The sequence below is a fragment of the Mesocricetus auratus genome, unplaced genomic scaffold (genome assembly GCF_017639785.1).
Source record: "Mesocricetus auratus isolate SY011 unplaced genomic scaffold, BCM_Maur_2.0 Super-Scaffold_100003, whole genome shotgun sequence".
NCBI classification, from domain to species: domain Eukaryota; kingdom Metazoa; phylum Chordata; class Mammalia; order Rodentia; family Cricetidae; genus Mesocricetus; species Mesocricetus auratus.
Window position 1 is genome coordinate 4,943,272 of NW_024429188.1, and position 26,843 is coordinate 4,970,114.

Consider the following 26,843-nt stretch of genomic DNA (forward strand, 5'->3'; position numbering starts at 1 on the left):
CTAGCACTTCCAAATGTCTCAAAACATTTTCATCTGTTTGTACACAAAACAAAAGATTTTGCAAAAGAGGTTTTAACCCAAAGTTTGGGTCCATGGAAACGCCCTGTGATATACTTGGCCGGATGATTGGACTCTGTAGCCACAGGATGGCCCACCTGTCTAAAAGATGCGACAGCTACTGCTAGGCAAATGAAAAAGGAAGCAAGCAAAAAAAGAAACAGAAACAATTAGCTCTGGGTCAAGACTGTATATGTATAGCATCCCCTGACATGTTTGAGGCCCTCTTCCTAGGAGCACTAGAGCACTGGCTATCTAATGACTGAGTGACCCAGTACCAGGCCACACTCCTGGCCCACCCTTAAGTCTGGTTTTAGAAACCCACTGCCTCTGCCATCAATTTGGTTACTCAGATTAATATTTAGGGACCTATAAGGGACTGAAACTTGTCTAATAAACAAGATAGATGCCTGCTATTCTATTCTGACTTACCAGGTAATTCATCTGGATAACAACAATATTACTGAGCCCCTGAGACTACTTGGTGGGGCACTTTCTGATGTTTTCACTAAATTTGCCTCTTCTGATGTTTTGCAGGCTAAGCAGATGGGTGGATCTAGACCTAGAGCTATTAAAACAACAGTTAAGGGTTCTTCGCAGGAATGATTATACAAAATTGGAGGAGAGCCTTAGACTTATTTCTCATGAGATAAAGGAAAATATGTCAGGCTTTGGGAGAGACGTATTGTTTCTCTGCTAATTTATCAGGAGTAATAAAAATGTCTTGCCAAAGTTAGGTAAAAAACTCAAAAATGAGAGAAAAAGAAATAAATAAGATAATTGGTACCAATCTCTGTACTTTTGGTCCTCTTGGATGTCAGTCCTGACTGGGCCATTAATTCTCATTCTGATTAGCAGCTAGCTCTTGCATCTTAAATTATTTGGCCAATTAGGTATGAGTTCAGTGAAATTAATGTTCCTTAGGACCAACTACACCTCTTTAGAGCAGGATGACTCATTCACTAAGACCAGTGGGGAAGGTAACAAGGTCCCAGCCTTAGAAGGCCCTAAGACTTTAACAAAACTGACTTTATGATGGAAGTACCATTCCGGCCATGAAACTCAGCATGTAGAGAGTACCATCTGCCAAAATGAAAACAAAGACCTACTCCATCCTGGAAAGTCTCTGAAAGTGCTAACCTTACTTTTGGGCTTCTGTAGTTCCACTTCTAACTGTTATTGTTAACTGAAGTATGTCAGCCAAGAGCATGGTTTTTGTGCTTAAAATCTCACCCTGTCTTACTGAGGGCCACCTGGGAGTTCTCTGCTCTGCATTGCCCTGTGTTTATTGATTCAGTTTGATTTGGTTTATTGCATCAATAACATCTTGCCTTAAAATAATGCTTTAAAGGTTATCTCTTTGTTCCTAAGGAGCATATTTATAAAATTGCTCTAAAAACTACAAAGAGGCCACTGATAACATTCTTTGCTCACAAATATAAAAGTCTAAAACTCTATGGAATTTGTTATTTTAACAAACATATATTCTCGTTCAATTAATAGCATCGTCTCAAAGAAAGTTCTTTTTGGAAATCTCTTCATAATTAGGATTTCATATTCTTTTTGGACATCATGAACTGGTATAATAAGGTTAAGACAATATCACCAGTTCAAAACAGAGTCATTGGAGATAAACTTGTAAAAGTAGATAGTATTTGTTGTGAAAGGTCTTAAATGCCATTCTAGAGAGAAAAGAAAAACTTTGCACATGAACTTTTTGCTGTGTACTCTATTTGGTAAAAGCATTTAAGATTTTGCCCATTTCTATGTTTTTTACCTGTAACGATGGAAAACTCACAAGAAATTCAGTTCTTTGAAGATATAGGGTTGTAGAAGTCTCTAAATTCTGTTAGTTTCATGTGTTCTTATTAAATTAAATAAATTTCTTCTATATTGAAATGAATTCTATATTCCCTATTTTACCTAGTGTGATATTCATATGAGTCTCTGTTCCCCTAGTTGCCCTTTGTGGGTTCTGATTCATATGAGATTATCATATTAACCTTACTTTCTTTAGGAGTGTAAATGGTTAACATGTCCCAGGTTTGATCTGTCTCTGTCTCTGTCTCTCTATCTGCAATGCTACAACTACAACCTAGTGCTGCATGAATGCTAGACAAATGCTCTAACACTGAGCTATATTCCAAACCCTCTTGTGTTTTACATAAGGTAGGGCCTCATCCTGTAGCCCAGGCTAGCCCAGAACTCACTGTTCAGCCCAAGCTGGCTTCAAACTCCAGGCATTCCTTATCTGTCAGTCTCATAATCATTGGAATTACAGATATTTAATTCCTGTTTAATTCCAATATCATACCTGGATATACAAATATTGATATGAATATGAATAGCACTATGAAAGCTAGCCAAGAGGAAGGAAGCTTCTAGCTAAGCTCTAGTATGATTTATTTATGTCTTGCAAACAGGATGTGATTATTTACCTTTTCTTGATATAAGAGGACTTATTATCTTGAATTTGCCTAGTAGCCTAGGCTACATGGACAGTAAGGCTCCACTGATCTGATTATTTCCGTATCATCAATGTTGTGATTACAAATATATAGCAATGATCCTGAATTAAAAAACAAACAAAACATGGGTTTTAGTGATCAAACATGACCTCTTGTGCTTGTAAAGCAAACGCTTTACCAATGGAGCTATCCCTTTCCATAACTTTTATACAAAATTTAATGCATGCTCTCACAATTAAATCATTGACTAACTTTCTCACTATTTGTTATTGAAAATAGTGACAGAATCATTCCATATAGAGATTATTTTTATATATACATATATATCATATCAGCTTCTAGAAATCTTTATTATTTTCCCAGTTCATATATGTTCATCATTTATTTCATGTTATTCAGAATAGAATAAATAATTTCTTGAAAATACCTTAGAGTCCTATGTTGCCCCTAGAGACTTTCATGCTGAGGACCATATGCTATGGTATTTCACTCTTAGTATGATCATGGTCCACACAATTCGCACGCAAGACATAGCCTCATCACTCCCAGATAATCCCTACTACAACTAAAAGTCCATAGACCTAGTAGAAAAATAATTTTCTGAAAAGAGAAATAATAAAGATGGTTTGCCTAAGGAACTAGGATCTTGAGGAATGTCAAGGTGTTAAGCAACTTTTTCCTTGTAGTGTTTCCTAAATATGCCAGATGGTGAGAGACAGACAGACATTAAGACAAAAGGGAGAGAGAGAGAGAGAGAGAGAGAGAGAGAGAGAGAGAGAGAGAGAGAGAGAGAGAGAGAGAGAGAGAGAGAAACATACATATACCTCCCAGGTGAACTGGACCCAAGAACCCAAGAACTTGAGCATAGGGAATCTGGCCCTGCCCCTCATCTTCCATATGGTGGCATGGGTGAGGGATAGATGGCTCCCTCACCCCTCATTGCCTGTGGCAGGTGGGAAAGCTGAGAATGGGAGAACAGATCTTGCACCTCATTTGGGCAGCACAACAGAGCTGATCCTGTTGACTGGGGTGCATTTAAGCCTGCCCTGCGTTTCTGAGAGTGGGAGAGTTGGTCACACATCCCTGTCTTTCATATGGTGGCAAGGGAGGAAAAAAGATGCCCTCTCCAACTCTCCACTCACCACTTCCTGCAGTGGGCAGGAGATCCTGCCCTCCACCAGCCTCAGTTCTCAGGGGAGTAAGCACTGCACCAGTCCTGGACAGCACAGTAGAGTTGACCCTGTTGGTGGGGCCAGTAGTAAGCTAACCCTGAAGGTGTGAAAAGAGAACTGGGCCCACCCCATTTGTCTGGCCTGCAGGGCTAATGATGGGGGAAGATGCCCTCACCCTCCCTACACCCTTCACCACCTGCTCCAGGCAGGAGCGCTGAACCTGCCCCCCCAGCCACAGCACAGGGGAAAGGTCCCTGCACCTTGCCTGGGCAGCTCAGGAGAGCTGACCCCCATTGATGGGCTCGGGATGTGCATTGGTCCTGAGAACATGAGCAGGAGAGATCTGGGCTCACTCCTTATCTATCAGACAGTGGTGTGGGTAAGGGAGAGAAGTCCCCCATTACACCATTTGTGTCTGTGGCAGGTGAGAGAGCTGGCCCTGAGGTCAGTAGAACAAGAGAACTGGCCATGCCTCTCACCAGCCGCAGCACTGGGCTGAGCGGCCCCTGTACTATACTTGGGCAGCTTAGTATATCTGACCCTGGTGCTGTAGGTGTGAGTGACTCAGTCCCGAGGGTGTGAGAGCAGGAGAACTGACCCCCTTTTCTGGTTATGGAATAGGGTAAGCTAGCCAGGCAGGATAAATACAAGCTCCTGCTTAGCTGCCTGCTTCCACTTATATAGTCCAGGATTGCCTGTCTACAGAGCGGTAACACCCAGAATCAGCTGGTCCTTCTACCTGAACACAATCATACACCCCCACAGCTATGCCTAGAAACCTAACTGCTAGGTGTTTCTGGAGTTTTTCAAGTTGACAATTGACACTAATCATCACAGAAAGCATAGTAATCGCCATCCTTTTCAGAGGATAAGCACATAGGACTCCAACTCCTCTCCTGGGATACGATTAATGATGCTGATATGGGAGAATTTTCTTGTCTTATGACTGAAAGAAACAGGGAAGTATCATGATTCCCTGATAGATTGGTGCAGAAGGCTGATGGACAAAGCAGATCTTTTACATTTCTTGTCACCAATAAGGAATCAATCAGGGAATTTAATCAGTTTTTCTTTCCTCCCTCAACATAATGTCAGCAGGGTCCAGCTGAGGATTAGTTTCTCTCTACTCTAGTGATTTGATACAATTCAGTTTTCTGCCTCACAACTCTATGACATATAAAAGCTAGAGCAGTTAAATATTGTTGAACTCTAGCCATTTCAGGAAACACCTAAACAGGATTAGTATCTATAAAGTGAGAAGATTAAATAGAATTCAACTTATCATACCATAATACACAAAATACTCAGGATAGAAATGAAAACTAATCACAACTTGAATAACCAAAGATACAGATATTGAAAACTAATATTACACATGTTAGAATTATTTGATATTTTCCACAGTAATCATAAAAATTTTTCAATAATGAATTGCAAGCACTCTTGATGGAAAGGAAAGAGTATAAAATTTCAAACAATATATAAATAAGGAAAATGATTAAAGAGAACTTTAAAATGGGAGAAAATAAAGATTATCAGATAGACAAAATAATGGATGAAAGTGAAATCAATATCAATATAAATCACTCAATATGTCAAATAGAGGGCATACACATTTAAAACAAAAATAAACCAAGAACCCCTAGGGACCATAATAATAATAACAATGAAATCTCTGACTTTTTCAACTCAAATTTCCAAAGCAGAGACATGTGGGATTCTAAGGAAATAAAAAAATGACTAAAAGTAGGATCAATATATGGTGGGCATAATTACAAATTCAAAGTGATAGTATGCCATAAACTGTAAGAATCAAATGTGCTTTATATTAGAATACATGGCAATCAATCCTCTGTAGTCTTAAGAAAATGAAAAATCACCGAGACAAGTGAAATTTATGGCATATTGAACAATTAAAGAAGGCAACTTTAAATGACATCATATTTCTCATCTGAAACCATGAAGTTCTGTTGGAACAAACCCATTCTTACAAGTACAAAAAGTAATTCTCAATCATGAAATTTATATCTGATGAAAGTACATGTTGGACGTGAAGACACAAGACATTCTTCAAAGGAAAAAATAACACACACACACAAAGAGAGAGAATTTACTGCTAAAACACCTCCCTTAAACCTGGCAAAAGAAACTTATTCCAGGCTGGAGAGATGGCTCAGAGGTTAAGAGCACTGGCTGCTCTTTCAGAGGTTCTGAATTCAATTCCCAACAACGTCATGGTGGCGCATAAATATCTATATAATAGAATGTGATGCCCTCTTCTGACATGCAGATTTATATGCAGAGAACTCATACATAAAATATAAATGAATTATTTAATTAAGAAACTTATCAAAAAAGAAAAGTCATACAATGAAATAAATCTTAAAACTGCAAAGAAGAAAGTATATGAGAATGAGTAAAAATGTAAGTATAACAGATTAAGCTTTTCATCATGAATTGCTTTAACCTTTGTGGATGAATTACATATTACAACAGCTCATGTAGTACTTTGCTACACCCACATGGCAGCCCAGAACTGTAACTCCAGTTCCAGGGGACCTGACACCTTTACACCAAAGCACATAAAATAAAGTTAAATAAATTATATAAAAAGAGTAACATAGTAATATAATTAATATCATAAATAAATTTAAAGATAAATTTAATTAAGTAATACTGAAAAAAGAGAGAAAAATGAAATATATGGAACAAACATATAAAGTTTAAATGCCGATGTAATTTTGTGTATAAAATTTAAAACTTTTGCCAGGCGGTGGTGGTGTACGCCTCTAATCCCAGCACTTGGGAGGCAGAGGCAGACAGATCCCTGTGAGTCTGAGGCCTGCCTCGTCTACAGAGAGTTCCAGGAGAGACTCCAAGCTACACAGATAAACCCTGTTTTGAACTCCAGCCAAGAAAAGCCATCATGGAAAATATTATCAATGATTAAGAGACAAAATCTAAGTATTGTTGGAGTAGGAGGAGGTAAGATACAAATTAAAGACATACAGAATATGTACACAAAACTTCCCAAAGTAAGGCACCGACTCAGACATGTACTTCCAGAAAGCATTTAAGATACCAAATAGACATGGTAAGTAAAGAACTTCTTCACATCACATTATACTTGAAATGTTATGTCTATAGAATAAAGATATTATGCTTACAAATTTAGCATAACATCCACTTAAAAGGACAAACTCAGAATATCATTAAATATCTCAATGGTGATCCCCAAAGACAGAAAATTTGTTTGTTTCTAACCCAGAGAATAAACCGCCAACAATGGTTACTATACTCAGCAAATCTATCTTTAAAAATGATAGTGAAATCAAAATAAGATAAGCTTTTGAGACCATCGCAAACCAAAGTAGTTCATGAACATTAAACCAGCACTGCAGAAGATAAGGAAAGCTATCTTACCAGATAGTTCACCTGCTTTCACAGCAAAGAATTAAAACAAGACACAGACACTGAAAAGTATAACACAGGATTTACTGTAGGAAAAAAATGCACTGTTAGTAAGAGTGGGCATTGCAAAGCAGAAGCAGCCCCAAGGTGAAGCAAGCAGATATCTTTTGTTGACTTTTAGAGGATTTCCATCTAATTATCTTCCATTTCTCCCCCTCAGGACTGATGACTATCAGCTCTCCTGACTCATATATGTATCAATTGAAGATAACCACACAGAATGAGGAGTAGGTGGAACTGAGATTACTTTCACCAAAATATATCTTTTCATGATAAAAGCAAGATTTTAGGAATTCAAGGATCATAACTCAAATTAATGAATGCTACATATGATATACTTATAAAATAATGAAACTAAATGGAAGACAATTTAAACTATTATCCAGAGACAAAGATACATATTGATTTACTCTATGCTTATTCAATACAATGTGTTTAAATTTCTACTCAAAACAATAAGAGAAAGAAATGAAAATGATTCTCAAATTGAAGTAAGTGATCAAATTACTTGTGTTTACAAATGATAATATTTGATACTTCAAAGACGCAAATGTATGACTTTTTGATATAATAAGTTTTTCAACAATGTAGCTGTGTATAAAATCAAAATGTTTTTCTATATACTAAGTGTGATGCTTTGGATAAACATACCACCACCACCCCATGCTCAAATTCAACTGCTTGGTCCCTAGTTGGTGGAACTGCTTGAGAAGGATTAGGAGGAATGGCATTGTTTGAGGAAGTGTGTCACTGGGAGTGGGATTTGTGGTTTCAAAAGTCAATAACATTTCCAGTTAGGCCTCTCTCTGCCTCATGCTTATGGATAAGGATGTAAGATCTCTGCTAGTGCTCTAGATCTATGCCTGACTGTCTGCTGCCATGGCCCCTGCCATGATGATCATGACTCACCCTTTAAAACTGTAAAGCCTCAAATAAACCCTTCCTTCTATAAGTAGCCATGATCATGATGTGTTATCACACTAATACAAAAGTATTGACAACACTAAGTATTAACATTCTTAGAAACAAATCAGAAAAAACTGAATTCACAGTTCCAATCAATACAGGAATATGACAATATTGGAATATAACTAACTACGATGTAGAAAACTCTGCAATGAAAATCATAAAGTATGGAAGAAGGAAACTCAATTGGATACTATAAAATGAAAAAAAATCATGTGCTCATGAATTAGGAAATTACTACCATGAAATAGTAACAAGTATGATCTATAGATTAAATGCAATTACCATCAAATTCCCAATGATATTCACAGGAATAGAAGAAAAAAAAACAACAAATAAAACAAACTCCTAAAATTTATATGCAATCTCAGAAGACTGTGAAATCAATATTATCCTGATGGAAACAAAAGCAATATTGTCTATATCACAAAAGCTGATTTAAAATAATACTACAGAGGCATAGTAAGAAAAAATTCATGGTCCTTGCACAAAAACAGGTATGCAGACTAACTGAATAGATGAGATAATCAATAAACAATCCCATGTAGCTATAGATATCTAGTTTTTGACAAAAGTTTCATAAACATAGCCTCTATAACAATTAAATGCTTTGAAAAATAGTCGTATATGGAAGACTACTCTCTTATTTTACACAAGATTTTATTCAAAATGACAAATGTCTTTAATATATGTGTAGAAACTTTGAAAGTTGTATAGGAAAATACATTAAGATATAATCATAATCAAAAACTTTTTGAATAATTCTCCAATAGCTTAAAAATTAAGAACTAGAATGGTGAAGTAGGATTCCATCCAACTCAAACACATAGCAACCAATTTGCCAATCTATAGAAAACCTTCACAGTGAGAGAAAACTGCCAATTGTTCTAAAGGAATATATAACTATCAATAATATGTAAAGAGGTAAAACAGTTAAACACTGGCTGAAAATAAATCATCCTATCAATAAATGGGCCAATTAATTTAATGGATAATTCCCAAGAAGTAGAGAAGGCTAAAAATCCATACCCATGGCAGAAATTCAAATCAAACTACATTGAGATTCTACCTCACTTCAGTTAACACATGATCAGCAAAAAAAAAGTAGCAAACATTACTGAGAAGATGGTAAAAATGGAACAGTGTATCTGGAGTTCTTAATTGGTCTATAAAATAAAAACCTGGGGTAAGATATAGAGGAAAATGCTGAGAGATCAGAGAGAAGGAGGATCAAGCCACCACCACACCTTACCTCTTAAGTATCTTAGGAGACCAGAGAGCAAGTTACTGTTTCTCCTGCTTATATCCTGTTTTCAGACTAGTTACCTCACTCCCTGTCTCTCTGTAGAGACCTCCAGTCCTCTATGGTTAGCCAGTGGAAAGCTCAATTCTCTGAACCTCAGACAGGCTTTATTTTTAGAAGCAAGATATCACCACAGAGCACTGATTACACTTGCAACAGTAATGCAAATTAGTTCATATACTATGGGAATCAATATGGAGTAATGGTAGAATTATGTATAATGATCTCACAACGTGTGTGTGTGTGTGTGTGTGTGTGTGTGTGTCTGTGTGTATTCAAAAGAACCAAAATTTCCATGAAGAACATATACCCAAATCCCCATGTTCATTGTTGCACTGTTCACAAAAACAAGTCATGGAATTGTCCTATATTAAGATCAACAAGTGAATGGATAAAGAAAGTGTGATAGTATATTTATGAATTAAATTCTCAAACAATGAATATAAAAATGAAAATAAATCCCACCATGAAAAATAGCACCTTAGAGAAAGCATATAAAAGAGATAAAATCATCTATTTGAAATTTAAAAACTCATTCACACATACACAATGAAGTATATTCAGCCATACGATGAATGAAGTTATGTAATTGGTATGAAAATGGAGATTGTAATGCTGAACAAATAAGGCACTTTAGATAAACATCATGTGTTCTGTCCTGTGTAGAACCAAGAATTGAAAAGACATAAATATAGAATGGTAATTACTGTATGAGGAAAGGATCAAGAGAGGTTGATGGATGTTAAATATTAACATTGTACTTTATATACATAAAAAATAAATGTTATAATGAATCCATTATTTGGTATAGTTAATATACATTAAATATATTGAAAGCCTGAATAGGCTGGATTAAGTAGAGAAAAGAATATCTGAACTTGAACATGACTATATAGTCATATTTTCTTACAAGAAAAGTGAAAAAACAAGACCCAAGAGTAAACAGATCTCTGAGACATAAGATCTTTATGATACCACTATAAGAACAAGCATCTGACACACTGATATACCTGAGGAAGTTAAGCTAAAGGCAAAGAGTATATTAAACATATTCAGTGGAATACAGCACCAAATTTCCCCCATTTTAAGAAAGCCATGTATGTGCAAGTACAAGAGGTGTTTATTTCAAATGGATCTGACCAAGAGAGAACTTCTTTACAGCATATTATGACCAAAAGTGCAGTTCAGAGAAAGAATATTAAAAACTGTGAAACAGAAATGAGAAATCGCACTTAAGAGTAAACTAATTAGTTGAAAAGAAGAAATCTTCCTTTAAAAATTATTTAATTGTTAATTATTTCATAATACCATGAGGTATTTCAAAATGCACATATTTTGTAGAAATTAAACACACAACTTTGCATTCACTCATATGTGTACATCACACATGAGCAAATACACTAACAGAAAGACATAAACTTGGAGAAAAGGGAATATACATACATACATACATAGGAGCATTATTTGCAATAGCCAGAACCTGGAAGCAACCTAGATGCCCCTCAACTGAACAGTGGATAGAGAAAATATGGTACATTTACACAATGGATTATTACTCAGCAGAAAAAAACATTGGAATCTTGAAATTCGCAGGTAAATGGATAGAACTGGAAGAAACCATCCTGAGTGAGGTAACCCAGTCACAAAACGACAAACATGATATGTACTCACTGATATATGGATTTTAGACATGGATCAGGAGAGTGCCAGTCTGCACTTCCACTGACAGAGAGTCTGGGAAATAGGAAAGAACCTAAAAGATATGCATGGTACCCAAGAGAAGAGAAATGTGGCAAGATCCTCTGAACAGATGGGGAACACGGTAAGGGGTGGGCAGGAGGAGAAGAAGTGGAAGAGAGAGTAGGTCGTGGAGGAACAGGAAGGTTGACTGGGGGATAGGATAGGCGAAAGAGGGAATCATAGGTTAGAAGACAGATCAGGCACCAATGTGACCTCTAGTGATCTAAACGGATGACACTAATTGGCAAGCTAAGCAATAGTGTAGAGACCTCCTCGAATGCCCATTCCTGATAGTGAACTTGATATCTATAAACATCCTGTAGCCTTCATCCAGTGACTGATGGAAGCAGAGGCAAACACCCACAGTTAAATGCTGAACAGAACCGAAGGAACCCAGCAACAGAGAGAGAGGAGCGATGAGCAAATTGGCAAAGAATGGGCTGGCAAAACCAGCAGAGACAGCTGATCTGAACAGGGGAGAGTTCTTGGACCCCAGACCGACAGCTGGGAGGCCAGCATGGGACCGATCCAGACCTTCTGAATGTGAGAGTCAATGAGGAGGCCTGGGCTACCTATGGGGTCCTGAGCAGTGGATCAGTGTTTATCCCTCGATTACTAACAGACCTCGTGTGTCCATAACACAAAGAGGGTTGCTCTCTCTGCCTGGACTCTTAGGGAAGTGCCTGGAACCTACCCTGAGTGAAATGATAGACTCTAGATATCCCCTATGCTGAAGGAATTGGTAATAGGGTGGGAGGATGGGGGGGATGGTGGGGGAGTGCGGGAGGAAGGGAGGGAGAGAGAACTGGGATTGACATGTAAAACAAGCTATTTAAAATTAAAATAAAAAAATCTTTACAAAAAATTTCTTAATTCAAAAAGTTGATAAAGTCATTCTAAAAACCTTCACTCTTCATTTTCATATGTAAACATAAATATCAAACTTAGTTACATATCAGCATCATACTAAAATACAGACAGTATAAGAATTATCACAATACATAACAGAGATTGACCATATATCTGTGTACAAAACATGCTCCTCAAACATTGAGGTGTTATTATGATACTTAGGTGTGAACTTCCAGTGTAATACTGACCTCTGGGTGGGGCAGCCTATGTAATTTACAGGAATGTTCCCCCAGGGACATCAAATGTCGATTCCCTTTCTGTGGTATCTATTGGAATATAATCACTCCTGTAAAAAGGAGAGCTGACTCTGGAAACTAGGAGTAAACATGGCTGCAATAACCTTCCAAGGTTCCCAACTGTCCTGAACCTTCATGGCCATCACTGATGTTAGAGGAAAGAAAGAAGTCACCTAGCATCTTTTTCCTAGACTTTGCAAGGCCCCACTAGAACTCCATGATTTGCCCCCTTTCCAGCTCCAAACTTGACAAGGGACCAATATGAAGGTACACTACCGGAGGACTATTCAATCTGAGGCTTTTCTGTGCTGGGACCTCTGCCGGGCTTTAGGGATAAACGGGTCCTCTACGTGGTTATAGTCTGGTTGCCCTTGTGCCTAACTAGGGCTCTCCTGGCTCCAACCCAGTTCTAAGGAGCATCTCCCCAGGAGCATCGTGACCTGTGCCTTCCTCCTCCACCCTACTTTTAATCCACCTGCCACGTCCAGATAGATGATTGTCACTTCATGTGAAACTTTCAAGGACAGAAGGGCACTGATGATGCCTTTCAAGTCCCCAAAGAAAACAACTTTCCCCTGAGATCAGTATACACAGCGCTATTGCCCTCCAGAATAAAAGGAGAAATATGATCTCAGAAAAACACTAATTGTGGGAATGCAGGACCACTAGATGAGTATTAAAGAAGTACTTTAGGAAACCTCCACTCAGAAGAGGAAGAAACAGGCACAAACATGACTGTTCCTGAAAGAAAATATCCCATTATAAGAGTAGACATGCAAATGAGAAATGGAAAGGAATCAAACATTACCAGTACAACAGAACATAAAACTTGTAAAATGAGAGGAGGAAATGAACTCAGAATATTTGAAACAAGAAGAATAAAATTTAGTTATTACCCAGTTTTTACAATGAGTATAATAATCTTAATTATCCAGTTAAAAGATACAGAGAATCTACTTGGGCTTAGGCATATCTCAAAAGTATGTTGTTTACAAGAAATTAATCTGTTTCCAAAGAAACAGATTGAGTGAAAACATGGAAAATGAAAATCCAAACAAATGTAATCAAGTAGGAGTAGTCATAATCATAACTAGCAAAATAGGCTTTAAGACACAAAGAGTCTTAATCCCAGCACTCGGGAGGCAGGCGGATCTCTGTGAGTTCGAGGCCAGGCTGGACCGACAGCCTCCAAAACAATACAGAGAATCCCTGTCTCGTAAAACAAATAAACAAAAAAAAAGATACAAAGAGTCACTATACAATGAATAAAACAAGAATACATGAAGAAGAGATAACTAACGATTGGAAAATACGAGAGTGCTTGCCTGGCATGTGCAAGGATCTGAATTTGATCTCCACACCACAAAAAGAAGATAAAGCTACTAAAAATGTAAATGTTACAAATTCTGATATCCCTAGTTTTTAAAAAACCACAGCTAGTCATAAGGCATCCATAAAATAATAGCAGGTTACTTCATTCAGCTAAGAAACATCAAAACAAGAATGTATGTAGTACAATGACTTAAAAAGTCATCTGCATAATATTCCACTCAACATCTCCAGAATACACATTTGATTATTAGCACATTATTCTAACATAGACCATTTATTAAGACTGAGATAGAGGAGTCTAAAATGGCTGAGAGGCACTTGAGAAAGTGCTCAATATCCTTAGCCATCTGGGAAATGCAAATCAAAACGACTCTGAGATACCATCTCACTCCTGTCAGAATGGCTAAAATGAAAAACACCAATGACAACTTATGCTAGAGAGGATGTGGTGAAAGGGGAACACTTCTCCATTGCTGGTGGGAGTGCCAACTTGTTCAGCTACTTTGGAAATCAGTGTGGAGACTCCTCAGAAAAATGGGAATAAACCTACCACAAGACACAGCAACTCCACTCTTAGGCATATATCCAAAAGATGCCCATTCATACAACAAGGATGTCTGTTCCACTATGTTCATAGCAGCATTATTTGTAATAGCCAGGACTTGGAAGCAACCAAGATGCCCCTCAACCGAAGAGTGGATAGAGAAAATGTGGTATATTTACACAATGGAGTACTATTCAGCAGAAAAAAAACAATGGAATCCTGAGATTTGCAAGCAAATGGATGACACTATAAGAAACCATCCTGAGTTAGGTAACACAGTCACAAAAAGAGAAACATGGCATGTACTCTCTCGTATATGGATTTTAGACATAGATCTGGGCAGTGTCTTAAATCTTAGACAATGTAAAATGTGTTACATTTGCTTTTGTCAGAAAGAGTTGTTTCAATGTAAGCGTAACACATAGCACAACTCTATTTGACATTCATAATAAAAATTTGGTACTCAGAATTGGGATGGCCAAATACTGCTTAGTGTCAGAAATTCAAAATTAATCAGTTCTAAGGGGACAAGAGCTAACAGAATTGCTCATTCCACTTCTGGGCCCATCTTGTACAAAATATGTAGACTTCTAAACTTCACTAAAATTTTCAAAACAAAACTGGTATGCTGAGTTTCTGGAATTCAGAGAACATAAAAACGTTGAATGCTGTATAATGATGCTTAAACATGGGTAAATTGCAATGGTTCTCAAAGCAGTTTTGTTTTGATAGCATATTTGTACCATATTTTGTGAAGGCAGGTCTCTCCTTTTTGGAAGGGTCTATGCAGCTCAGGCTGGTTTTGAATTCACAACCCTCCTAGTCTACCTCTCAAGTAATGGGATTATAAGTGTATACCATTACACCCAGCAAGACAATGTCTTTTAGTACTACTAAACTTGCACATATTCTATCTTTTCTTGAGTCAGGGCATCATGCACCTAAGGCTGGCCTGGAATTTGCTATGTAGATGAGGATTATATTGATTTCTGATCTTCCTATCTTCACTTTAGTCTTAAGTTACATTTTTTAAAGTCTGTTTAAGATAATTTCTTTTCATCGTGGACTATAGGATGAGGATTGCGAAAAGGGAGTGATTCTTACTATTCTTCTGAAGTTGGGGACTTACCTGCAAAAGCTCCAATCTGTTTAATGACATTTGTAAGATACTGAATAACTCACCTCATTAGACTAGTCTAGTTAAAAAATGTATAAAATCTGCTCTCATTTAACTCTTTTAGGTGATTTGTAGCTTTTACAATTTCACCTTTAATGCCAAGTTGTTAAAACTTTTCTAAATCAATTTTATATCATCAGATTCTTAAGTGAGAAAGAACAAGAGATAAACTCCATAAAATTTAGCTTCCTCTATTCCAAGAAAAAGCCAACATGTCTCTTAAAATACAAGGGCATTGTGCTGGAGAGATGACTCAGCCCTTAAGGCTAGGCTCACAACCAAAAATATAAAATACAGGGGCATGCTCCTTAGAACACAGGTTAGCAAGCTTTTTTGTATGTTTGTGTTTAGAATACAGAAGTGATCATTCCACTCAATTGGAAAGCAGTCTTAAACAGTATGCAAGAGTTGACCTGTAGAGCAGCTGACCAATCCTGCCTTAGAACTAATGTAGTATTATGAGTCACCTTGAAGAAACTAGTGTCTATTCAGATATTCTTTTTATAGGTATCCTCATTTAAAATTTTTAACTTAAAATCAGGAAAGCAAGAAAAATAAAGGTTTCCAAAGCATAGCATTCCCCTTGCATGACTGAAATACCTACCTTGAGACCTGTGATAGTAAATCTTTACTAACACACATGTATTTACACATACACTATTGGCAGAATACTGTCCTAATTTCAGATGAGGGCAATGATATTTTACTATACTAGGAAACAAACAAACAAAAACCTCATTCATCAACTAAAAGTAGCATGTCTAGTGAGCATAAACCTTAGACATGGACCCTGAAGTCATTTTTCTTTATCATTGTTTTGTTTGTTCTGGTGAAATCTGATTTTATTAGCAATTATACAAATTTACCTAAGGTCAACAATTAAATAGGCACTCACGCATGTTAAATAAGTGCCAGTTTCACTTACAAGCTATTTTGAAAGGGAATTCCCACTGTGCTTATAATAGAGAATAAGCATTATTAATACATTAATTATATTTTATTATTGTGATAAAATAGCAAGGCATCTACCTATTAAGCAAATTTCAGAGTAAAGTATATAATTAGTAAATATATAACAGAAGCTCTACCATCTTCAGAAACAATTTCCATTTATCCCTCCCCTCAGACAATAGGAACATTTTTTCTACTCTTTGCTCTTATAAGTCAGAATACTTAAAACCATTATGTAAATGAAATCATGCAGCAATTTTACCAAAGTAACAGGCTTATTTTGTTTAGCACAATGCCCTCAAATTTTACCTGTTTTCTTACATTAATAAAAAAAGATTAAGTATAAGGAAGGGCAAATATCTAAGATGTTGAATAAAATACACGACAAATGAGGACAAAATGAGTCCTCTAGGTCACATAATTGGGCCAAATTTGACCAACTACTTAGACTAATTTCAAGGCAAATGAAAAACTTTTAGAAAAGGCTTTTCTAAAACAGAAGAAGCCTGTCAAGATTTAGACATGGGGCTGGTGAAATAGCTTAGTCAGGAGAGGCCTGACAACCTGAGTCCCATCCCTAGACCTTACAATTTAGCAGTATAGTTCAATTTGATCTCTGTGTCCACCTGCCACACACATGCACATGCACAATTGAAAATCGGTACATTAACTTCTAAGATTGTTAAAGAAACAAGGAAAAAATAAAAGATAGAGTAATAGTAGTAGATAAATAAAAATAAGTAAAAAAAAAATAAGTAAAAATGGAAAATACACAGAGAGTCTGGATACTGTATGCTATTGTGTTGTCTTTGAATTGTTTAATTCCTGGGAAAGGAGCAACAATTGCTAAAAGAGAAAGGAAAAAGGTACTGATATTAGCCTGGTATATGGAGTGAATACCACATAGGCAAAAGTAAACAGAGAAACCCTGTCTCATCAAAGTAAATGTAAAAAATAGAGTAATAATAATAAATGAATGAATAAAAAAGCCACATAAAGATGGAATATACACCGAGAAACTGGATACTGTATGCTATTCTGTTTTCTCTGAATTGTTCGACTGTTGAAGAAATAGCAACAACTGCTGAAAGAAATTCTGATGGATTAATCCAACTTATATATTTTAAAAATGCATTGACTTCAAAATTTAAGTATAAGAATATGTTACTTTGGAAAAGAGATTTTATTTGTGTTTCCACAGAAAATGAAAACCTGTGGATTCCTTCCAGACTAATATTGTTTGATGAAGCAAGACCGCTGAAGCAGTGGCACAGGTGATCCAACATTCAAGACACCTGGGATGATGCAGCCTTGCAGAATACTACAACTAGGATTTGACCAGGTTTCCGTTTTCTGATGACCCCTCTGTGTCAGTGCATAGAAGCTAATATAGCTGTGGCCCAAGCTGGCAGCAGAACTTGGCAGTATTTATCACATGACAGTGGCTTTGGAGGCATGAAGGATACAAGATTGAGGGGTGTCATAGAATGCTATTTTGTAGTTTCAAAACTGATTGAAGCCAACTAATGTGTAGCATGGTTGGAGTCTGTAGGAAGGTCTTGAGAAGACATTGTGTGAAACTGTGAGGGTAAAACCTGAGTTGCAGTGGAGACATCAACATGTTGGAGATACCAGGACAATCTCTCCTGAGGAGAGCAGTAGAACTGGAATTTAGCCAGCACAGAAGAGAATGTACATATTTTGAAGGGGGCCAAGATGGACACATGTAGCCACCAAAGCCTTTTGGAGCCTCAAGTTGATTTCATCATGAGTCCCAGACTCAGGATCTATAGATACAGTACATGTTGTTTTTCATGCTGGATTTTGGTCTGATTATTCTTTGATAACGCTTTTCTTTTGAAATAATATTTACTGTGTGCCCTTATTTGTTAGTAGCATGTAACTTATTATTTTCAGTTTATAGGAGTTAACAGGTAAGAAACTTTAGGCTTTTGAATTGTCTGATTGTTAAACTGCACAGACTTTTACAGTTGGGTGGAATACATTTTACATTATAACATGGTCATCAGTTTATGGAGACCAAAGATAGAAAGTTCTGACTTAAAAGTGATGTAATTTAATATCAAGTTGTGAAGGGGTGAAATTGTGATGGTTTGTGCTAATTATCTATTTTATGGAGAGTAGGATCACCTGTGAGTCAAGGCCTCTGGCTAAGTCTTGCGGAATTATCTTGCTTACATTATTTAATGTGTGAAGACCCATTTTGCTTATTTCACAAATGGTATACAATAAAAAAGCAAGCTGAGCATTATAAAATATTTACAACTCTTTGTTTAACTATGGATATAATGCTACCAGCTGCTTTAAGCTCTTGCTGTCTTAACTTTTCTGCTATGATGAATTTTCCCTTGAACTGTGAGACAGACTAAACACTTCCTCTCTTATGTTGCTTTTGTCAGAGTGTTTTATTATGGAAACAAAAAAAGAAACTAAGACATTATGTATCTGTAAACATGGGAAGAACAGCTGATTCTGCTCTTCTGTGTCAGATAGATCTCTATGATGGCTTAGGTCCCGGACAGAGACATGTGTGCTGTCAAGACATACACAGTTTAAGCGTGAGTCAGAATGAACTGTTAAGTGCCTTGATATGCTCTTGACACCATGCGTCTCCCAGTGACTTTGAGATAAATGTACGATACAGTTCATCATCCAAATTGGGTAGTCAAATGTTAGCCATTACAGTAGTACTCTAGACTGAAGTGGAATAGCAAAAAACAGTGCCATTTTCATGGGAGGGTAGGTCAAGGTAATGAACTCTGACCAGAAAAATAACAAAGACCCGTTATGTCACATTTCTGTTCCACCCAGAACTACCTGTATTTGTTGGCAGAAGTATGAGACACAGGTATACCTCAGCAGTAAGCATCCCACAGCAGTGTGAGTCTTGGCCCATCATCAGTGGTATGCTGATATTAGTGAATTATATGCACATATTTGAGAAAGTGTGGTGGGATTGATTGTCATAGATGTGGCATAGGAATCTAGAGCTAAACTATGCACTGATACTGGGAAATTTGCTCTGAATCCCACAGTTCCTGTCCAAAGGTAGAGATATTTGTGAATAGCCAAACCCCAGGACACCTTGATTTGATGAAGCACCCTGTCTATGTTACTCCTCTTCTTCATTCTAAAGATAACTGTGGATTTAGTATAAAACAATAATTAGAACACTCTATGGTGTTAGAAAAATGACAACATATCAATTGCAAAATCACAGAAAATTTGGAATTCAGATTGGAGCCTCCAGCTCACTCCTGCTTGATCTGAAAAGCCCTTTTCCCATCTCTCTCTCTCAAAACCCACCCTCTCAGAGAATCTTCAACAAAGAAAAGGTGCCAAAATTACCTGGTCTATATTCTTAGTGACGATTACAACTTCCTCCCCTGTTGCCACCAGCAGCTCAAGTCTCCACCTGCCTAAGCAGTCAGTGTTTGACCATACTTGGACACAAACCCAGCTTGTGGCAGATATGTCATCACCCCTTGCCTACAACCTATATAATCCCCCTTTCTTTCGTTCATAGATACTGTTGTTCTTTTGTTTAAGTTAAAGACGTGCTATGGAACATGAACCATACACAAGTCATTATCCATGCAGTTTACCAAAGTGGGGGAGAGAGAGATGAAGCCAGAGAAAGAGAGGAGAGATAGATAGATAGATAGATAGAGATAGAGATAGATAGATAGAGAGAGAGAGAGAGAGAGAGAGAGAGGATATACAAATTAACACACTCAGAAACAAACGGGAGACATAAGAGTAGACATTGAGGGAATCCAGAGAATCATAAGGAGGTATTTTAAACACCTGTACTCCATCAAATTGAAAAATATAAAAGAAAATATTTAATTTTCTTGATAGGTATTCCTTACCAAAGTAAAATCAAAATTAGATAAACAATTTAAACAGATCTATGACCCTAATGAAATAGAGGCAGTCATTAGATATACAAACTACATAAAGAATTATAGACCAATTTCTATTATGAACATAGATGCAAAAATACTCTGGAAAATACTTGCAAACTGAATAAAAAAGATGATTAACCATGATGAAATATACTTCATCTCAGAGATGCAGGGACAGTTCAATATATGAAAAATAGTAAATGTAATCTACCTTACCAATAAATTGAGGGAACAACAACAAAAAACTTGATCATCTCATTAGATGCTGAAATAACCTTTAGCAAGTATCCAACACCCCTTCATGATAAGAGTCCTAGAGGGATTAAGGATTCAAGGGACATACCTAAACATAATAAAGGCAATTTATTGCAAGCCAGTAGCCAATATCAAATTAAATGGAGAGAATTTCAAAGAAATGCCACTAACATCAGGAACAAGACAAGGTTGTCCATTCTCTCCATATCTATTCAATATAGTACTTGAAGTTTTTGTTACAGTGATAACACAACTAAAGGAGATCAAGGTGGTACATATTGGAAAGGAAGAAGTCAAAGTATCTTCATTTGCAGATGATGTAATATATGTAAATGGCCTTAAAATTCCACTAGGGAACTCCTACATCTGATAAACACTTTCAGGAGAGTGGCTGGATACAAGATTAACTCAAATTATTCAGTAGTCCTTCTATATTCAAATGAAAAACAGACTGAGAAAGAAATCAAGGAAAGAACATCCTTATAATAGCCTCAAATAATCTAAAATATCTTAGAATACCTCTAAGCAAGCAAGTGTAAGAATTTAAAAACTTCAAGTCTTTGAAGAAAGAAATTGGAATGGTTATCAGAAGATGAAAACATCTCCCATGCTCCTGGATCAATAGGATTAACATAGTAAGAATGTTCATTCTACCGAAATCAATCTACTGATTCAATGCAATCCACATCAAAATTTCAACACAACCCTTTGCAGATCTTGATAGTACAATTCTCAACTTCATATGGGAAAACAAACGAATGAACAAACAAAAAACAGGATAGCTAAACAGTCCTGTACAATAAAAGAACTGTTGAGGTTATCACCATCCCTGATTCAAGTTGTGCTACAGAGCTCTAGTAATTAAAAAAAACACATGATATTGGAAGAAAAACAGACACACTGACGAATGGAATTGGACCAAAGACCCAGGCATAAACCTACACCCTTATGGATACCTGATTCTTGATTACGAAGCCAGAAAAACACAATGGAAAAAAGAAAACATCTTCAACAAATGGGGTTGGCATAACTGGATATTGTCATGCAGAAGAATGTAAATAGACCCATACTTATCACCCTGAACAAAACTCAAGTCCAAGTGGATCAAAGACCTCAACATAAAAATAGATACACAACTGGGGGACTTGGACAGTCTATGGGGCTGCTGGAAGTTGAACCAGTATTTATCCCTAGTACATGAACTGATTTTTGGAGTCCCACAGAGAGATACTCTCTCAGCCTAGATACAGTGGGGAGGGCCCCGGTCCTGTCCCAAATCATGTGACAGTCTTTGATGATCCCCCATGGGAGGCCTCACTCATCCTGAGGAGTGGATAGGAGGTGGGATGAGGGGATAGTGGGGGGAGATGGGAGGGTGGGAGGAATAGGGAACTGGGATTGGTATGTAAAATAAGATTGTTTTAATTCAAATCAAAAATTAATTAAAAATAGATACACTGAACCTGATAGAAGAGAAATTGAGGACTAGCCTTGTACTCATTGACACAGGAGACAGCTTCTGTAAGTAAGGCACAGGACACTGTCAACAAAATGGCAGCCTACAGAATGGGAAAAGAATTTACCAACTCCACATCTGATAGAGGAGTATATCTGTAGTATATAAAGCACTCAAGAAACTGGTTATCAAAAATAAGTAATCCAATTAAAAATGGGGTACAGATCTAAACACTGAATTCTCAATAAAAGAATCTCAAATGGCTGAGAAACACTTAGAGAAATGTTTAATATCCTTAGCTATCAGGGAAATTCAAATCAAAACTACTTTTAGATTCTATCTTACACTTGTCAGAATGGCTAAGACAAATAATAAAAGTGATAGCTCATGCTGGCAAGGATGTGGAGAAAGAGGAACACTCCTCCATTGCTGGTGAAAGTACAAACATCTACAACCACTATGAAAACCATTATGGTGGTTCCTCAGAAAATTAGGAGTTAATCTCCCTCAAGACCCAGCTATACCACTCTTGGGCATATACCTAAAGGATACTCAATCATACCACAAGGACACTTGTGCAAATATGTTCATTGTGGCTTTATTCATAATAGGCAGAAACTGGAACCAAGCTAGATGTCCCTCAACAGAAGAATGGATTCATAAAATGTGGTACATTTACGTAATGTAGTATTACTCAGCTGTTAAAAAAGTAACATCATCATCTAGTGAGATGATCATGTGATTTTTGTTTTTCAGCTTGTTTATATGGTGGATTACGTTGATGGATTTTCGTATGTTGAACCATCCCTGCATTCCTGGGATGAAACCTACTTGATCGTGGTGAATGATTGTTTTGATGTGTTCTTGGATATGATTTGCCAGTATTTTATTGAGTATTTTTGCATCAATGTTCATGAGGGATATTGGTCTGAAGTTCTCTTTCTTAGTTGTATCTTTGTGTGGCTTGGGGATCAAGGTTATTGAAGCCTCATAGAAAGAGTTTGGCAAAGACCCTTCTGCTTCTATTGTGTGGAACACTTTGAGAAGAATTGGTAAAAGCTGTTCTTTGAATTTCTGGTAGAATTCTGCACTGAGGCCATCTGGACCTGGGCTTTTTTTGGTTGAGAGACTTTTGATGACAGCTTCTATTTCCATAGGGGTTATAGGTCTATTTAAATTGCTTATCTGTTCTTGATTTAGTTTTGGCAATTGATAGCTGTCCAGGAAGTCATCCATTTCCTTTAAATTTTCGAATTTTGTGGAGTACAGGTTTTCAAAGTATGACCTAATGATTCTCTGGATTTCCTCAGAGTCTGTTGTTATGTCCCCCTTTTCATTTCTAATTTTGTTAATTTGCGTGTTCACTCTCTGCTGTTTGGTAAGTTTGGACAAAGGTTTGTCTATCTTGTTGATTTTCTCAAAGAACCAACTCTTCGTTGCGTTGATTCTTTGTATTGTTTTCCTGGTTTAACCCCCAGAAACAGCTGACCAGACAAAGGTTAACTCTTGAATCCCAGGCATTAGCCTGGGAAGCCAGCATGGGACTGATCAAGACCCCCTGAATCTGGGTGTCAGTGAAGAGGCCTAGGGAATCTATTGAGCCTTGGGCAGCAGATCAGTACCTATCCCAAGTATACACAAGGACTTTGGACTCCAATAGAACAATGTGAGGTGCACTCTCACCCAGAACTCTTGGGAAAGGGTCTAGGCCCTGCCCTATATGAAATGACACACTATGGACACCAACATGGAGGGCCTCACCCTCCCTGGAGAAATGAGAGGATAACGGGGGGGGGGGGGAGGGCACGGAAGGAAGGGAGGGAATGGGAGAGGGACCTGGAACTGACTTGTGAAGCAACCTTGATTCTTATCTAAATTTAAACTGGAAAATAAAATTTAAAAAAAAAGTAACATCATGAAATTTGCAGGCAAATGGATTGGAACTAAAAACAAAACAAACAAACAAAAAACCTCATCCCGAGTGAGGCAGCCCAGACCCAGAAAGACAAACAAAGTATGTGCTCACTCATAAGTGGATATTAGCTGTAAAGAATAACCATGCTACAATCCACATATCCAGAGAGGTTAGGTAAAGAGTAAGGCTCTAGGGGTGACATGGACCTCCTGAAAAGGGGAAACATAATGGATTTTCAGGTGACCTGGGGGCAGGTGAGGAAGTGAGTGGGAGGTATCAGGTGAGGGATGGAAGAAGAGCGTGGGAAGAGAGATAGTTGGAATTGGAGGGCATTTGGAGGATGGTGTGGAAATCTAATGCAGTGGAAAATTCTTGGAATTTCTGAGGGTGAATCTTGTGAGGTCTCCTAGTAACAGAGGATATTGGGACTGTACTGGTCATCTTTCGTAGATAGGCAAGGCTTCCAGTGATGGCCGTGGTTGCATTCTTTTGAGTTGTTGGCTGAGGGTGTCCAGTGGAGATCAACAAACAACCCAGGCTGATGCTAGGACAAGGGATCAATCTCAGAAAACTGACAATGGGGCCCCATTGAAAGGACAGCATCTATAGGGCTAATTGAATATGGAGAGGATGAGCTGGTACATGAAGGGAACATTTGCCTTTATGTTCCTTGTTTGTTTGGAGTAGGAAGATACTCTGCAGGCTACAGAAAGAGAAACCCAGATTCCAATCCAGTCACAAAACCTTGGATCTACAATCTGTCCTGCCTGCAAGATTTGCTGTGTAGGGAGAACACAGTTGCAGCTGGCTCCTGAATGCCAGCATGTAGTCTGCTCTTTGTCCTTAGCACCTCCTGTTTAACATATGTGAAGCCTGTGTGAGAGTTTAACAAAGTCTATGCAATCTTGGTTGGGAAAAATCCACCATACTGTGATTGATATTCCTTAATCAGGAATTTGCATTGGCATTGTCACTTGGAAGCTCAGTTAGGATGTTTTGGGGAGAAGGAAATCAAGTTGATAAAGGTGCAACCTGGAAAACAATAAAGATGCCCTTGGCTAAGGGAAAGTGTCTCAGTCCATGAAAGACTGCGCCCTGCTGCAGCTGGAAATGCTAAAATCATACTTAGAGTGCCTCTGCCTTTTTTCCACTAACCAGAGTAAACCCACACCCACTGCAGGGCTGGGTTGATGGACACAGAACTTTTGGGAGTGGCTAACCAATGTCTGGTTCAATTTGAGGCCCATGCCATATACTGCCTGGATGGCCAGGAACTGAAGACTGCATGGCCCAAAGACTTGGGTAGAGCTGAACGTGACTTATCAAAAATCAATGAAATGATTCCTAATGATAGTCTATACTAGATTGGTGCCATTTCCAGTCATCATCACAAAGGCTTTCTCAGGCAGCAGATGGGAGGAGTGCAGAAACTCATAGCCAAGTATTATGAGTAGAAAGAATCTAAATTGAACATTTCCATTGGATCCCTCCCCTCAAAGCTCAGGGAACCCCGTGGATGAGGGGGAGGAAAGACTATAGGAGTCAGAGTGTATGAAGGATACCAGGAGGGCATGGCCCACTGAATCAACTAAAAAGGTCTCATAGGGGCTCACAGAGACTGAAACAGAAATCACAGACTATGTATGACTCTGCACCAGATGCTCTGTGTATATGCTATTGCTGTTAGCTTGATGATTTTGTGGGGCTCTTAACAGTGGGAGTGGGTATGTCCTTGACTCTTTTCCTGCTCTTGGGACTTTTTTCCTGATTGGGTTACCTTGTCCAGCCTCACTATGAGGGCTTTTGTCTTGTTGTACTGTATTTTGTTTTGTTGTATTTGGTTGTTATTTCTTGGAGACCTGCTCCTTTCTGAAGGGAAATGAAAGGGGAGTGGGTGTGGAGGAGAGAGAGGAGGTGGGGTGGGCTGAGGGAGTTGAGAGGAGTGTAGGGAGGGGAAACTGGTTGGGATGTATTATATGAGAGAAGAATTAATTTTCAATACATAAATAAAAGAAAGAAGAAGAGAAAATACAGTCAAAAGGGGGAAACAATGAATAGAAATCAACAAAGATTTAAAAAACATTGTTTCCCCAAGAACTCTACCAGGGAACACTTACAGTTGATTAACACCTTCTGCAAAGTGGCAGGCTACAAGATCAACTCAAGAAAATCAGTAGCCCTACTATATACAGATGATAAAAGGGCTGAGAAAGAAATCAGATAAACATCACCCTTTAAAATTGCCACAAACACCATAAAATACCTTGGGGTCACTCTAGCCAAACAAGTGAAAGGCCTGTATTGCAAGAACTTTGAATCTTTAAAGAAAGGAATTAAAGAAGCCCTCAGAAAATGGAAAGATCTCCCATGCTCTTGGATAGGTAGGATCAATGTAGTAAAAATGGCAATCCTGCCAAAAGCATTCTACAGATTCAATGCAATCCCCATTAAAATCCCAGCACAATTCTTCACAGACCTTGAAAGAACAATAATCAATTTTGTATGAAAAAAAGACCAAGGATAGCCAAAGCACCCTGTTCAACAAGGCAACACCCGGAGGCATCACCATCCCTGACCTCAAGCTCTATTACAGAGCTATAGTCCTGAAAAGAGCTTGGTATTGGCACAAAAATAGACAGGTAGACCAATGGAATCTAATTGAAAACCCAGATATTAACCGACACACATATGAACATCTGATCTTTGACAAAGAAGCTAAAAATATACAATGAAATAAAGAAAGCATCTTCAACAAATGATGCTGGCATAACTGGAGGCTGGCATGTAGAAGAATGCGGATCGATCCATGTTTATCGCCATGTACAAAACTTAAGTCCAAATGGATCAAAGACCTCAACATAAATCCAGCCACACTGAACCTCTTAGAAGAGAATGTGGGTGGTACCCTTGAACGAATTGGTACAGGAGACAGCTTCCTGAACATAACACCAGTAGCACA

General features: G+C 37.8%; 1 long non-coding RNA gene across 1 annotated transcript in view; it reads right to left on the minus strand.

The window, feature by feature from the left end:
* Window positions 1-551: 551 nt before the first annotated feature.
* The window catches only part of LOC121139806, a 41,805-nt gene continuing 15,513 nt past the window's right edge, over window positions 552-26,843 (minus strand). The window contains exons 4-5 of the long non-coding RNA XR_005876680.1: window positions 2,496-2,626; window positions 552-619 (exon numbers count right to left, since the gene is read on the minus strand). This is a non-coding gene — a long non-coding RNA (uncharacterized LOC121139806). The remainder of the gene's footprint in view (window positions 620-2,495; window positions 2,627-26,843) is intronic.